This window comes from Triturus cristatus, chromosome 3_2, assembly GCF_964204655.1.
Source record: "Triturus cristatus chromosome 3_2, aTriCri1.1, whole genome shotgun sequence".
Lineage (NCBI taxonomy): Eukaryota > Metazoa > Chordata > Amphibia > Caudata > Salamandridae > Triturus > Triturus cristatus.
The window spans coordinates 395871081-395888323 of record NC_140584.1 but is presented as its reverse complement, the minus strand read 5'-3'; the positions used below and the strand labels follow the sequence as shown (position 1 = coordinate 395888323).

The following is a 17243-nucleotide window of genomic DNA, read 5'->3' as shown; positions in this document are numbered from 1 at the left end:
GCTGTGCATTGTTTTAGTAAACTCAACTATAGGCATGGAACTTGATAAAGACTCCATAACCTTTCAAGCCAGGGCAATTGAACTACAGTTACTTCCAATACAGAATAATACATATGTCTGTCAACTGGAGTTGACACACGTATGGAAATATTTGATATGGGGCAAATGTGATTTACCGCTTGCGAACATTCTATAGTGTGGTAAGACATCCATTAAAAATGAAGATATAATTTCCATTGTAAAACGGTTCCAGGGTACAAGGATTTGTGGTAATATCAGAAACCTTAATTGATTCAGGAGCAGCAAAGAAGTTCATATTCGGACTTCCATCCTATTCTGATAAACTGTGATAGACACTGTAGTTCATTGTTGACAAAAGGATTTTCGATGTGATGCATGGAGAGATCACAATTGTGAAATCAAACGTGGTGATCATCGTTGTCTATAAAAATTCACAGATGTAAAGTGATCAGTGCACTAACAACATCCATATGTTGATGTCCATGGTACTCATAATTTATTATTATAAAGATCAATAAAGTAAATGCAAATCTAAGAACCAAGGGCAGCGAAAACAACGGCCTCAGGAGAATTAGAGTATGTAAGCACATTATGCTCTGTCTTATGCCCTTCGATTGGCTGCCTGCATGATTCCCACTACATTGGATTTTACCTAGATGTGCTGCTCTAAGGAGTAACTTGCACAGACGTTTATACTTCCTATCACCATGCAGCTAGGAGACAGCTAATTTGCTGTAGCCGAATAGATCTCACTTAGATTTGAACATGCTACTCATATATTATGCACATTCTGCAGTGGTTGCACTAATCCATGAGTTCCTAACTTTAGAACTGAAGTTAGTATTTTCAGCATTAGGAGGCTTATTGTTGAAGATCTCAAATAGAAGAACTGAGATGTGTGCGCAGTGGAGATGTTTTAGTGCAAGGTGAGTGATAGTCAGGCGCGGTTCCTGCATGAGGGCGTATGGGGTGGAGCACCACCAGTCTCAGAGGAAGGAGGAAGGAGATTGAAAGACTAGTCTGAGGCTGCACCACTTATACTGTCTGGTAGCAGTGCAGCACGGCTGTGTACAAACACACGCTGTGCATGGGAGGTGGACGACTTCAATATTGCCCAAATCACGCATGGGCAGATTGTGTCTGTGAGGCAGTGGTGAGGGCAAGTAGGCACTACCTAAAGCAGCTGTTTTTCCAAGGCTTCAGTCTAATACTTGGATCTCTTACGTAGCTCAGAATATTCTTCTACGATCCCTCTCCTCCTCTGACTGACTGTCCCTTGAATCTGTCACCATATGACAATAGGAGGCGGGATTTCAAGTACTGCTTATTGTGTTGTGTTGGTATTTCCCTCCTTCCTTAAACCAGCTTCAGCCCGGCCTGAGATAAACCTCTGGGAGAAACACCGTGATCAAGCTGAAAACAGTGAGTACAAGTGCGCCTTGCCTCGTTTGTCAAGCTGCCTTAGAGGCATGGCACGTGTCATCTGCCTTCCATGGCTACCAAATTTACTGTCTGCACGCTACAAAACACCACAGGGATGACTCTTTCATTGGAACAAGTTTGAATATAGTCTCCTGCTTACTTCACTGCGCTACATACATTCTCCTTGCCTGCCTTGCTTTCATACTTTCTGCTCATTGATTCCCACCAGCCTCCCCACTGACTCCCATCTCCCTTCTTCCATTTTCTTGCTCTGCTGGAGCAGCACAGCTACAGAATGTGCTACATTATGCCGCATCATTTGCTTTTTCTTGCCACATAATAAACAAAATGCCGCTGCACTTTTAAAGTCCACCGGCCATCACTGCTGATAGTGTTAATGCAGCATAGCACGTATAGACCATAGAATGCAGGAGAATTAGGGATACGTGCAATGTGAGTTATATTTTGCAAGACTAGTGTGAAGAATGATGTATGAGAGTGAGTAGTTGAATGATATAGTGTGATCCATGTAGTGCACCTTTAGAGGTTGAATGCAGTGCAAGTGTGTGGGTATGCCCACAGTTAGAGCATTTTTGTCTAGAGTGGTAGAGTATGAATGCACACCAAACCATAAAATGTGAATTTGGTGTGAGGATATGTAACGTTAATGCACATGTAATATGCCAATTGTGTTAGAGGTGGGCGAACTGCTGAAAGTTCAAGCTGGATTTGAACCTCAAGCCTCTCTCTGCCTCAGCTCAAGGCCAATCTTTCAAGTGGCTTCTGCTTGCTACCTCGCTCCCCCCTCGCTCTACCCTCATGTCCTTTCCACAGTGCATTCCCTTATGAAGCGCTATATTTTTCATTATAAATGCGGCCTACTGAATCATTGGCAGGGATCTTAGTCTACAGACCACCTGGGCCCAGGTCTGCATTCACCCACGAGATAGCTCACTTAAAACAACCCTAAAAGCAATTTTACACTTCTGGGGGATATTCATTTCCATCTTGAAAATGATGTTTGTAAGGATTCTCAGGCCTCTAAAGAATTTATGTCATGTTGTGGGCTTTCCCAATTAGTAATGGCAGCTACTCATGGAGCAGGCCATCTTCTGGACGATATCTTCTCTAATGACGTTTGACGTTTCCATCCTTCTACCCCTCATCAAGTCTGACCACTATGCTGTTCCCTTTTTTTCTCTCCTGGTCTACCACACAGGAGACAGCTATGAGTGGAAATAACAGACAGTCCAAAAGAAACCGGAAAGGGCTCAGCAAAGAATCCTTTTCCCAGGCCTTGAACACCTGTAAATGGACAGACCAAGAGGACGCCGAATTGGCTGCCACAGAATTTTCCTCGTGGCTTACCTCTTCTTTTAAATTTTTTTTTCATTTTAAAGTCTTTATTTGGACAACAAACAGAGGAGACATAAACATTGCATACGTTATACAATACAGTTACGCACATTGTCATATTTTATGTTTTATCCCCCTCTACTTGCTAGATGTTCCACCCCTCCCTATTCTCCCCTCCCTCCTCCCTCCACTCCAAAGAAAGTTAAGCTATACATTACTTTAATGCACACTAGACCTTTATTTACATATATAACAAAACTCATTATAACATTTTCAAAGTAATTCAGCTAGTCTTATGCCATTGAATCGACATCCTCACTGATCCATCTAGTTACTGGCGACCAGATATCAAACCCTTTCTTTTTAGTTCTATGTCCCCTTTGTTTGTATACCGCAATCTCCCAACGGTATATTGCTCGCAATTTCCCCAACCAGCCATGTACTGAAGGAGAATCTAACTCTAGCCAAGCACTAGCCAAGCATAGCCTAAACACTGCCATAGCTGTGAATAACATAATCCGGTTTGGTTTTGCCATTTCCTGATTGCTTACCCCCAGAACTATCACTTGGGGTGCGAGATCCACCCCAAATCCCAGCATATTTCTAAGGTAATTACCCATCTTGGTTACCAAAGGAGCGAGTTTAGGGCAAGTAGCAAACATATGCACGCTGTCAGCAGCTAGAATTCCACAAATAGAGCAGTGTATACGTGAAGCCCCTCCCCATCTGAAAATCTGTGCTGGTGTGATATGTCAATTGATCCAGGTTTTAAAGCACTGTACTTGGAGATTTGCCGAAATAAATGCAGTCTGGATTAACAGAAGAGAGCCCTCGCATTCCCCTATCCCTGATTGCAACATATCCTGCCATCGGTTTGTATGTTTAGTTAAATCGTCCCCCATTTATTTAATTAAGTAATTTACATATTGTAGATAATGTTGGAGAGGCCCCCAGCACCGTGTCCAGTAAAGGGATTTTACTACAGCTAGCTACCTTCTTAGTCAGGAAATCCATTAATTGTAAATATTTCAAAAAGTGATTGTTCCCTATCCCAAATTTTCCCTTAATTGTGTCACACAAAAATACATCCTTATCTTCCATTAAATCACTGATGTGCCTCACACCCCTTGCAACCCATATTTTCATATAATCATCATGGAATATATCTGGAAGTAAATCATTATTAACCAAAGGGGAATATCTATGGATTCTTCTAACGTTCAGTTTTTTTCGAACTGCAGTCCAGACCCTAAATGCTCCCAATTATATCTTAAATGTAACTCTTTTAAAATAGGAGAAATCAATATGTCGCATGAGACAGCCTTTAGCCTCCTCTCCAAATATTAGCCCATATACGGAAACGTTAGCTACTTCCCTTGTTGCGCTCCTATCTCTACCCCATAGATCAGCCATCTGTTGTAATGCTGCTGCCCAATAGTAGAATTAAAAATTCGGAACTGACCAGCCCCCGCGATCTCTAGTCAAAGTGATATATTTTAAAGCTCTTTAAGGGCATTGCCCTGCCCACAGAAATCTAGAATTCACTTGATTCAGCTCTAAGAACCATGCTTTATTTATTTCCACTGAGATGGCTCTTAAAAAATATAAGACGTTTGGTAAAAATAGCATTTTAATAGCATTGTTCCTACCTAGCAGTGTGAGGTGTAGATTATTCATCCTATTAAAATCTGCCTTAGATTTCTGTATCAGAGGCTCCAGATTAATTTTAACAATTTCATCTATATTAGCACTGATCTCGACCCCCAAGTATCTAGCATTCTTCGCTACTCGAGCGTCATCCAGATCTATTTTCCCATTCTTAACGATTAACGTTTTACTTTCATTAAGATGATACCCCAAGATCTTGCCAAAATGACTTGCTTTCTTTTCTATCTCAATGAGGGCCACTTGCGGGTTAGGTGTGACTATTGCCAAGTCATCCGCATAGACTAAAATCTTGGTGTCTCCTCCAATGGAATGTATAGCCTGAATCTTTTGGTTCTCCTCTATTTTCCTGATTAAAGGATCGATGTAAACCGCAAACAACAGCGGAGAACAGGAACACCCTTGTTGCGTGCCCTGTGTAATTTTAATTACATCGGATGTGGAACCCATCATGGCTATTCTGGCAGTAGGTTCCTGATACATACAGCTAACAGCCCCAATAAATCCTTTACCCAGGCCCTTTCTCTCCATAATTGCCCACAAAATAGGCCAGGAGACCCTATCAAAAGCTTTTTCTGCATCTAATAGTATTAAACCCATAGGGTCTCCCGTAACCTTGGTGGAATCAAATAGGGCAATTGTTCGACGGATATGTTCTATCGTTCCCCTGCCCCAAATCCATGTTGATAGGGAGAGACTAGATTCTTAATGACTGAAGCTAACCTGTTAGCCAGAGTTTTGGCATACATTTTTGTGTCACTGTTGAACAATGTAATTGGTCGGTATGACCCCAATTAATTTATAGGTTTGCCTTTTTTTGGAAATACTACAATATTAGCTGATTTCCAAGATTCGGGGGCCATCTCACCAGATTGTGCTCTAACAAATATCTCTAACATAATTTCCATGATCTGTGCCCTACATTTTTTATAAAATTCTCCTGGTATCAAATCCGTTCCAACAGCTTTACCTTATCGCAGAGAATCAATCACCTTTTTTATCTCCTCAATTTTAATTGGTGCCTCTAAAATGTCTTTCTCCTCAAGAGATAACTGATCATGAATTTGCCCCCTTAAATATTCCTCAATCCCTTGATCCCCTGCCTGAATGTCCTCTATATATAATCTCTGATAACATTTTTGGAAAGCAGTTTAGTAACCATGCCGGCACTAGGATCTCTGATTTCAATGATCCGGGTTTGTACCAGTTTTTCTCTAGTGCGGACTGCAAGTAAGTGACCCACCCTTTCGTTACTCTCATACACCCTGCTTCGCCAAGCCATATACCTGCCGGCCGATTTCTTAATCAATATCTCTGTGATTGCTGACCTGGTGATTATGATCTTTGATTGGCTGTCTCGGAATCTCCCCCGTCAGAGAGAACATATATCAAATCAGCCCATGCCTTTCCCAGGTCATCATACAATGTTTGTAACAAATTCTTCTCTTTCCTTTGTGACTCCGGCCCATACTTGGATGTTTCTCCTCTGACACCAGCCTTTAAAGTATCCCACACTACACATGTACTAGTGCTTCCTATATTTTCTCTAATAAACCTGGGGATCCGCCTCTCCATGTGCTGTACATAGCCTTCCTCACTGAGTAAAACCCTATTAAATGTCCATCGTGCCGGTGGGGATTTCATCTGAATATTTATTTCTAGCACCAAAGGGTTATGGTCAGACATGACTCTGGGGTATTTGCTTATTTTACATCCTTGTAACAGCTCCTGTGACACACAAAATAGTCCAGCCTTGCATGTATTTGATGCAGTGCAGAAAAATACGTAAAAACCTGGATCATTAACTTCTTGTTTTGCCCTAACATCCGATAGCCCATGCAAGAGTCTTAGCTGTAACAGAGATTTATAAACTTTAGGTTTACGACCTTGATACACTGCTCCAATTTGATTGGAAATCTGACAATTCATATTAATTTTAAGATCCCCACAGAAAATAAGTGGAAGGGGCAAACGAACTAGTTCAACGTTCAGCCACCCATACAATGCTGGATCATCAAGCACCAATCCATAGACCGAACATAGTGTAAACACATTATTATCTAAACAGCACTGTATAATTACCCACCTTCCCATTTTATCAGCAGAAGATCGTGGGAATCTGCCTAAACCTTTCTGTGCCATTAAAGCCATCCCTCTTGTCCTTGTATGCTGCATAGTGCTAGAGATCAATTGGTAACCTGGCAACTCCAGAACCCCCCTTCTGCCAGCTTCGATATGCGTTTCCTGAAGGCAGACAATCCTTCAGGAATTGAATGTCCAGGCTGACACTCCATCTCTTTTGGGGATTATGTAGTCCACAAATATTAATTGAGGCTATTCTAAGCTTCCTCATTAGTGATTAAATAGTGTTCATACACCGTGTGGCAAAACAAACTGTGAGATAACCATCCCAAGTTACGTGTACCTACCAAAATAAAAAAAAGGAACCCTCCCCTTCCCCCTTTGGAGCCCACTCTCCCCCACCCCCCTACCCTCTAAAAAAACGCGAAAAAGGTCCGTAGTCCCTTTTGATGCCTTCTGTGTCTCGCTGTGCCCCTAGCCGCTCCCTGCCACAATAGAGACCAGAAGTACAGTAAGAAGAAACGCCCCGGAAGAAGAAAAAAGATTCAACCACAAAAACATAATTGGTCCTTATAGAAGATCTCCTATTTCTGAGAACGTTCCTGCAGCAACTCCTGGGCTTGTATCCATGACATGAATACCCTGGTTGTGCCCTTACAGATGACCTTAAGTTCATTAAAAAGACCTTGCAGCCCAATTCTGGAAAGGGGTAATTAGCTGCCGGAGTCTCCATCTCCTTTCCAGCGTAGTATGGCAAAAGTCAGGTCATACAAAGAAGGAGTGCGTCTCAGCTGCCCTTCTTGCGTCAGGTCTGGCTTTCTCGAATATGGACTGGCGCAAAAGAACATTTCCCCCCAAAAATTGAATGGCTCTGAGTTTCTCGTCTTGCCCTGCTCTCCTTTTCAGCATCAGAGGGAATCGGTGCACCCTTTGCACCTCCGATTCCCAAGTCCAATGAGCCAGTTCAGGGAAGGCGCCCTGGAGTAGTCTCATGACAAAGCCACGGATGTCATCCCCTTCTCTGCAATCCTAAGTAACCGGAGGTTATTTTGCCGCTGTCGATTTTCAAAATCCTCCATTTTCCAAAGCACATCAGACATCTTACTTTCATTTGACGTAATTTGCTGTCCTGTGTTGTCAGCCCAGGCCTCTAGTTGGACAATGCGCCTCTCTAACACTGTAGTGCGTTCGTAGATTTCTGAGCATGCTTTATTAACTTTACGTATAGCTCCCTGAAGCTTCTTAGTTTCCAGATGGGCCCTCTTGTGTTTGTGGCAAGCTTCTGTCTGCATTTGTTTCAGTGTTGAATAGATTAACTCCATAGATGGATGGGATACCGAGTTGCTTTTGGACTCCATGGATAATTTAGGAAAGCCCAGTTGAGTTCCATTCTCATCATCAGTTTCAATCCCAAAATGGGTGGTGGAATAATAATCCCATTTTAATTGACTTGTCTGGCTGTTATCCGAGGTAATGCCCGTATCTTTGTCTATACCTCCAGTACTTTTCCTTTTGGTATGAACAGTGTCGAGTCTTATGAGAGGGCTGCCACTATCCTCTCCTGTAAACTCAGCATCTGTACCTACGTTCTCGCTGTTGTTGGTCAGTTCAGACTCATCTGTACGTGAAAATAATGTATCCCCCTCTGGTGTCCCTATACTCTCGCCATCCATCTGAGTGAGAACCCTGTTATTTAAATTTAAATCCTGAGGGTTGTCGGTTTCATGCACTGTTTGCATAGGGGTATCTCCTTGTAGTGCATTTCTTTCATTCACTCCCGTCTCTGGTACCATGCCTATTTTAGCAGTCTCGATATTCATATCAGACAGACTTAAAGCTTTCAAGTCTGGATTTACAAGTGCTTTTGTCTCTAGGGGTAGCTCTCCTATATTGGAAGGTTTGCCTATTGTATCTTCTTCCACCGTCTCAATATCCCTGGAATTATTGGCAGTTTTTTTTGACAGGTTGAATGGTTTTGCCTTTGCTTGTTGATTTTTTTGAGGTGCCTGCAGAACCACGCCCGGCAAACATCCCAGGCACCGTTTACTGTTTTGTCCAGGTTGCTGTATCACCGAGACTCTGCTCCCCGTAGGAGTCCTGTTATCAGGCCCCTCCTCGCCCAGGCCAGCAGAGAGAGAAGCATTCAGATTCTTCCTGTCAGCAATTGCACGCCGAGTCGAGGGTATTCCCTTGATTCCACCAGCTGCTCCGCTTTCCTTAGGCAGAGGCTTCATTTTCAGGGGCATATCGCCGAGCCTTGGAGCAGCCAAATTGCCAGCCAAATTGCCCCGTATGGATGGCAAATACTGCAGAGTCCTCAAGGTCCACAGGAGCACCCTCAACTTTATTTCGGTCACAACAAGGAGAATTTCTTTTGTCGCTCGGACCGATAGAGCTCCAGCCCCTTGTTCCAGCCTCATCCGGCCTTGTTCAGTGATATAAAGTCTCACAGGATGTTTCAGGATGTTTCCCGACAGTGAGTTTGTTTTTTTCCCCCCGTTATCCAGGTTTAATTCATATCAATGTCCCAGTAGCAGGGAGAGCAGCTCCTACAGCGCTCACACAGCCGCCATCTTGCCTTGCTTTCAATGTGGCTTACGTCTTCTATTAATATTGTGGCGCAATGAAAGAAATGCACACAATGTAAGATGCCTACCTAGCCCTGGTTCTCAGAGAGACTACGGGCCTGATAATGAGTTTGGCAGTTAGGGAGTGGGCTGGCACGTCAGCGCCCCGCTCCCAAAACTGCCAAACTTGACCGCTGACCTCCTGCCACATTAGGAGTTTTCTCCTGGTCTGGCAAGTGGTGCTTTGGCGGTCCCAAGTGGTGAGCCTTGGAAAAGCACTGCAATGGTAACACCAAAGCCCGTTCCTGCGTGGCATGGACAGGTGCAGTCTGTGCCGTGCAGGAACTGAGGTGCATGCACACAGCAAGGCACACCATGTGCCCCCCTGCATGCACCCTATGGCCCTGAGGCAACAGTGGGCCCTGTAGGGCCCTTTAGTTTCCTCACCGTCACAGTTTTCATGGCAGGCTCACCACCATGAAAACAGTGGCGATGCAGCACAACTAAGCATATTACGGGCCTCAGACCGCTGTGAGACTGTCAGGGATCATGTATCCGTGGCGGTAGCAGCGACCACATGGCGATCCAACGGCCCAACTCAAAATACAGCGGTTGGACCGCCGGTGCGGGGTTAAGCACACTGTCACCGTGGGGCTGGCAGTCCATCAGACCGCCGAACTCATAATCAGGCCCTTAGACTGCCGAAACAGGCTTATCATTGCCAAGAACGGACCTGGGAGAAATGCTGTCACTCTCAGGAAAGAACAGGCTATAAGCCCTATCTGGCAGAATGTAAAGTTGCCATCAAGGAAGAAAAATCTCTTTATTGCACCAATTAGCTTGCCACAGTTAATCATCTAGAGATCTCTTCAGGCTTATCTATCTTATATCCGCTCCTTCAGCCCCCTCCAATATAGAGAGTTCCCAGGGTTTGTGTGATTGAGTGGCCAAATTCGTTCACATGAAAATTCTATCTATAAAGAACTTGACTGCCTCTATTCTGAGTCTCCTACTCCCGCTCAATTGTATTGGCAGGCTGACCCAGGTCTACGAAAGACCATGACCATTGGGGAAAGCCCTACTGCTCGCCTATCTTGCTTCGCTCCCCTTACACAAGAACTGATGGAGCTGTATCTATGCCGTGTTAAATCAGGGTCGCCATTGGAACCCTGCTCATCCAATGTCTTGCAACTTGGAGCTAATATAAGTTTTCCCTGTATCACAGGAACTTTCAATAAAGCCATTAAATCTGGGTGTTTCCCTCAACTCTGGAAAAAGGCTGTTATTAAGCCTCTTCTCAAAAAACCTAATTTAATCCCTGCCTATCTAAAAAAGTATTGGCCAATTTCCTTGTTGCCTGTGCCCTCTAAAATTCTGGAGAAACACCTGAATGCCGAGCTGATGATCAACCTGGAATATCATAAACTGCCGGATGTCTCTCAGTTTGGATTCAGGAGTAACCCTTAGTATCAGCAGTCAACAACATCCATTCCATGGTGGATATAGGGCAGGCTGCGGCTTTGGTCCTTTTGGACTTATACGCAGCCTTCGACATAATCTCCCCGACCCCTACTTGTTGAGCAGCTGGAAGTACTTGGGGTCACAGACTTAGCGTGCAATCTCCTGGCATCTTTTTTGAGCGATAGGTCTCATATAGTTATGGTGTAACCAGTTTTGTTCGTAGTTCATAATTTTGCCATATGGGGTTCCTCAGGGCTCCTCTCTATGCCCTACATTATTCAACTTGCATGTAAACCCGCTAGCAAACCTCAAAAGATCATTTGGGCTCACACATAATTTATTGTGTATATCTCTAAGTACACTGAAGCAATCACCACCAATTAAAAAAATTGTATGCAGGCTGTTGCCACATGGATGGGAAAAAACTACCTAAGACGTAATGGAGACAAGACAGATGTCTTGATCTTTGGCAGTAAACCATCCATATGGACGCATTTGTTGTGGCCAGATAGTCTGCGGGCGCTAGCCACTCCAACTCATTCTGTTAAGAATCTCGGAGTACTGGTCGATAAAAATGTATTGTTTCACCTGCAAATCAACCTGACGGTTTCAACCTGTTCTTGGATTAAGAAGTCCCTTGAGAAAAGGTTTCCATTGCGGCACGTAACAAGGCTCACCCATAGCTACTAAGGCCTCCACAACATCGGCCCGCCATACCTCAACAAGAGAATTACCATTCACGTGCCCAAAAGAAACCTCCGATCCGCCAACCTCGCCCTCGCCGAAACCCTACGCATTCGCAGAGCCAGAGCAGATGGGAAGAGCCTTCTCCTACATCATGGACAAGACCTGGATCGAGTTCCCAATCATCGACGTCAGACATGTCCCCTCCCTGAACACCTTCAGGAAGTGCCTCAAGACCTGGCTCTTCGACTGAACGGAACTGCAGACATCCCCTACCCCCCATGCGCCTTGAGACCCTCCCGGGTGAGTAGAGCGCTTACAATTTCCTGATTGATTGATTGATTTGGCGCTCATTATTTCCAGGTTAGACTACTGAAATGCTTTTACCTGGATATTAATAAGACTGTTCTGGCCAAACTGCAGCTGGTCTAGAATGCAGCAGCTAGACTGATTCTTGATGTTCTCAACTTCCAATCAGTCTCTGCTGGGACTCAAAAGCTTTCCTGGCTGCCTGTTAACAAACAGATAATTTACATGGCTCTGTGCATCATTCACAAGGCTCTCTATAACTTCGGGCATGGAGGGCTTAAAAACATGTTCCATTAATATACTCCCCCATGATAGCTGTCATTCTCAGGCAGAAATCTTTTAACTGTTCCTAAATGCAGAAAATCGAGATGGAGAGAAAGAGCCTTTTTCGGTGGCCGAATCCAAGCTTTGGAATTCTCTTCCTTATTCCATCTCGAGTCTTCAAGCTCATATTTCTTTTCAAAAGGCCTAAAAAACGTATCTTTTTGCTCCTTAACAGAGTGCACAGGTCGTATATTTTAGTCTTCCTCTCCTCCTACAAAAGACTAACTGCTACCAGCGCCTTGACAGCTTTGGGCAAATGTTTGCACTTTATACGTTTATTTCATTTAAATTAATTTCATGCACAAAGATGTAAAAAGGAGAGACAAATAAATATCCCTTTAGTGGTTGATTTGTACAAAGTGAAACCAGAAAACATACATTCATTTTGGCTTCCTCACTGAACCACATTGTGTGATCTTAGGCAAATATTTTACTTAGCTGATCCTACTTTTTCACTATCTCATATAAAAGAATATGAAATCATCTTTAAATAGATGAGTTCCGATTGGTAGATGTTGAAAAACCTATTGTGTTTTATTTAGTAGTCTATAATGTTGTTCTATCTACAGGTATCAGGGCCACATACGGGGTTCACATGACAGCTATCTTGCTTCTATGTTCACTAATGGCTCTGCTGCCAGGGTGAGGGCAGGGAAAGAATGGATCTTAGCTCATGTTTGAAAATATCACATTTTATAAGTACTTTTCAGTGCAGTGCTTTAATGAAACATATTAATGCCAAAGCTTCCACATGTTAAAGAAATAAATTTCGATTTTTAAAAAAAAAGATGTTATTAGATCTCATCTGATGTTGTGTATGATTTACATTGCAAACATTTGCAGGGCTCAGCTCATGCACGGGGTCAAAGAGCAAAGTCAGACCCCTGGGTCAGCTCTGACTTAGCTCATCTTGTTAATTTGGTGGCTCGCCCACTTCTAGATTGTGCAATACCCAATGGCTAAGGTGTGCCGGTGTTTGCCGGTGCTATCTAATAAATAGCTTTAATAATAGGAAAAAAACTAGAACTTAAACCGACAGTTTAAAGTGACATATCAATCAATCAATCAACCATCATTTGTAGAAAGCAGAACTGTCACCCCAGGGTCATCTGGGTGCTGATCCTCCATCGAAGACCCAGGTCTTGAGTATCTTTCGGAAGTCTGCCAGTGAGGGTGCTGTACGGAGCTGGATGGGAAGGTTTTTCCAGGTCATGGCAGTGATGTGGGACAATGTGTGGCCAACAATGCTGCTGCAATGAATGTGGGGGTATGTGTGAGAGCGAGTGAAGTGGAGTGCAGGTGTCTTGCAGGTTGAAGGAAGTTCAGTCGGTGGTTGAGGTTGGCAGGTCCTAGGTCATGGATGGCTTTATAGGAGTGCATGAGGAACTTGACCTGATATCTTTTCTGGATGGGGAGCCAGTAGATGTCTCTCAGGTGGAGAGCAATGTGGGTTCGTTTGAGGAGGTTTAGAATGAGTCTGAGTGCAACATTCTGTATGGTTTGGAGTTTTCTGAGGAGCTAGGTGGAGATGCAGGCGTAGAGGGCTTTATCTTAGTCAAGGCAGCTGGTGGTGAGGGCCGGTCGATCTGGTGTTGGTTGGGATCCGTATGAATATGGGTAGTGTCAGCTACAGTGGACCTGTGTGAAATACCTTGGGCACGGGATCTTAATTTTTTGCAAAATAAGTACTGACAAAACCTGTATGAGGGCGGCAAGTACTGCATTCTGAGTTGTGCATTGTGTGTTCTGCACTGACAATTGAGCTCTAGTTCTGTCGAGTAACAGCAATCTCATCATCTCATTTATTTTAATTATTATGCACAACAAAGATGGAAGTTGCATTCTCAATTGTTATCAAAGACTTTGTCGGGCGCAGGTGCTTTAAATGGTAGGTGTGTAAATACACATTGTTGGTGATAGCCTACGTTCATGAAGCATTGAAAAAGAACGAGTGAAATCAAGGTATGCTTTAAATTCCACTCTAAGCATAACACTAATATTAGATAATAATATTATGCAACATAACAATATATATTATAAGAAACAATATGACATAATAATATCATTGACAAATATTTTTCCTAAATTTCAGCTTCAAAAGTATGCCTCGTTGAAGTTAATAGAAAAATACAAACCACATGGGGCAATATTGCGTAGTGAGATTAAAGTCTGATGATCTTTCTCCATATGGTATTCTAAACGACTGCTATATAGAAAGAATGTTAAAGCAGGCAACTTAACATAAACACAAGTCAGAATATATTTCTCTACTTGATTGCACTTTGAAGTGCTCCTTGCACTTGAGATGGAGCAATGCAGAGTGGAACCTGCTCTGCACAGGTAGCCCCCCAAAGTAGATGACTGTATTTGTAGTGAACGCACACACAAACAGAGTAATCCACAAATATGACTGTAAATATTGATGACTATCCTTTTATAATGTTTTCTCATATGGTTACGTTGCTGTGCCTACAAAAAGCAATAGTAAGTGATATTACTTCAGGTAAAGGTCAATAGTGAACACTGAACTTAGGGAACTGTGACTCATTTTTGGTGCTTTTTCTGTCCCTCTAGTGTCAGCGTGGATCACCTTATCTCCCAGCTCCAGGAAACACAAACATTGATGTTCCTATGAAGAGCTTTGGTTGAAGGTTGTGGATCTGCAGAGGGTCCTATGTCAAATGTTGTGCTTCTCGAGAGAGGTATGAGTACACTGTGTCACCTATTTGCTAAGATCTTTGATGTTCCAGCCTCTGCTTCAGCAGAGTTGATTTTACCCCATGAATGGACTACCCTAAATGAGACATCAACCCATGTGTTATTCTCATCCTACTCCAAAATGTTTCATTTTATAACCCTTTTATTTAGAGCCACAATGGCACTAGAATAAGCTATTTTCCACAACTGTAATTACGTCCTAGGATCTTTAAAAAACAATACAGAAATCAATCTTTGCATTTCTTTCCATAGAATTGTACAGCAGACTTTGGTCATGTGTTTTTGTTTATATACGTACACGCACTATGATGGGTGCCTGCCCACCACTTCTTTACGGCCTATGGCCATGGGAAGTTATTTCTTATTTACATCTTTTGACTACTTATCTACATTTATGGTTATGTGGCAATAAGCATGTTTTTGTAGGGTGTTTTCAGTTCATATATGGACATAATATGCAGTGTTTTAATATAGAAACAGTGGATTTGTGTATGTAACACAGTAGGCAGAGCTCCCGACTCGGGAGCCGGGTTTGAGTCTCTGAATCAGTGCAACATTCTGTGATCCTGGGCAAATCAATTAAGGCCTCATTACGAGTTTGGTGGTGTGGCACCAGGTCTGCCCCGCTGCCGCAACGGCAAAACCGCAGTCGGCCTGCCCACCAGATTAAGAGTGTTTCTCGCCTCTGGCAGGCTTTTTTTACATTTCCACAACGGTGCCTCGGAAAATGGGCACCGCAATAGGAACATCAAAAACAGTTCCTGCACGGCATGGACTGTAAAGTCCATGCTGTGCAGGAACTGAGGTGCAAGCACACTGGGGGAACATGCTGTAACCCCCTGCATATGCCCCCCCTGCATGCACCCCATAGCCCAGAGGCAACAGGGAGCCCTCTTTGCTTCCTCTCCGCCACGGTTTTCATGGAGGAGGAACCACCATTAAAATCGTGGCGGAGAGGAAACTTGTAATATGCTTGGCAGGACCACCGTGGTCCTCCAAGCATATTGCTGCCTCTACACCATCACCCCACCGCGAGGGAACAGCAGTTCTCTGGCAGCTGCATCAGGGCAATGGGGGTCCTACCGCCCTAATTGTTATAGGATGGCCAGAAGACCGCCACTGCCCCTACGAGTCCGGTGGTCCATGGACCACCAGACTCGTAATTGAGAACGTAATCCTACCGTTCCCATGGACAGCATCTAGATACTCTCACAGGTGATAGGCCACGCTATATAAATGTACAAACTTAAAACTAAAATCTACAAACGTTAACCTAAGAGAACACCGATGCGTTTTACCTCAAACAACATCACTAGTCACAGGAAAACATTGATTGCCATCAAAGCTCTGGAGCACACCATGAAAGCAGTGTCTTCAACTGTATTACTAAGAATACATTTTTTTCACTTTAAGAGAGCTTGTTATTTCTGTATCAAGGTTGCTGACTAATAAAAAACGAGATCCTCATAAACAGAACTCGACCTTGCAGGCTTGTCTTCATGCCTTTCAGCATTCAGGTATGCGACTGCTGTGCCCCTTTTATTGTCAATCAATCAAAACATCTTTATTCGGCAGCAAGACCCACCATAAAAGCAGTTTAAAAAACATACAAAAAAGATTAAAATGAACATCAACAGCGACCAACATGTATCATATAGAACTTTAGTAAAAGCATGGCATGCTTATGTAAATAGTCTAAAAAAGTACAAGATGTTACTCAAAGTGCATAGGGGCATATTATCAAGGTCCGGCGTTAAAATTATCGCAGCTTTATCGGCAGAAAACTGCCGCTAAAGCGGCGATAATGAGCTTGATAATATGCCGCAGAGAATTCCAATAGAAGCCCATGTTCACACCAGAACATGGGCTTCTATTGGAATTCTCTGCGGCATATTATCAAGACCAATATCGCCGTTTTAGCAGCAGTTTTCTGCCGCTAAAGAGGCGATAATTTTAACGCCGCCCTTGATATATGCCCCATAGTGCTTCTTGAACGTACAGCTGCTTTGAGAAGCAAACTTACGCAAAAACAGGTTTAATTGTCAGCTAAAACTTGCGGACACTAAAAGCTTGTTAGCATTTACGATAATTTCTGGGCCTTATGAACGGTGCTAAATGTATTCTCTTAAATAATTGGTACTACCCACAGACGAAAGTAAAATGAATCATCGTTTGCTTAGATACATTGTTGCACGGGCAAACTCGTGAGCTCAAATTGTACCGGTAATCTCACAGGATGGAGAGGTAATATTTCAGGGTCCCTGCTCTAATTCGAAATTAAAGCAAGCGCACCCAACTCCTGATTGTATTCATAAGGTTATCAGTTGACACAGCACCAAAACTAGGAGGTAAGTAATCCCCAATAGTGGGTTTCTGTGATTCCTTATGCAACCTGAAACCTTGCAATTGTTCTAACAGGGCCTGTGCTTGCTTTCTGCTGGGTAGTGCACCTATAGCTGACTCAGAAACAGCAAACCTTACACCAATCCCTTCCACTTACTTTTTTACACAGGACAGCCAAGGAATAGAGAACCCTTTGTCACAGCTCAGGCAGTCAAAAAGTATCGTTCGAGTGAGTGAGGCTTCCACATTTCTCATTACAGAGAGCCAAGGTAGTGTGGGACAAATGCGTAT

At 43.3% G+C, this 17243-nt stretch overlaps 1 long non-coding RNA gene across 1 annotated transcript in view; it reads left to right on the top strand.

The window, feature by feature from the left end:
* The window catches only part of LOC146857422 (uncharacterized), a 227519-nt gene that overhangs the window by 198276 nt on the left and 12000 nt on the right, over positions 1 to 17243 (top strand). Inside the window, exon 2 of the long non-coding RNA XR_014979577.1 lies at positions 14466 to 14593. This is a non-coding gene — a long non-coding RNA (uncharacterized LOC146857422). The remainder of the gene's footprint in view (positions 1 to 14465; positions 14594 to 17243) is intronic.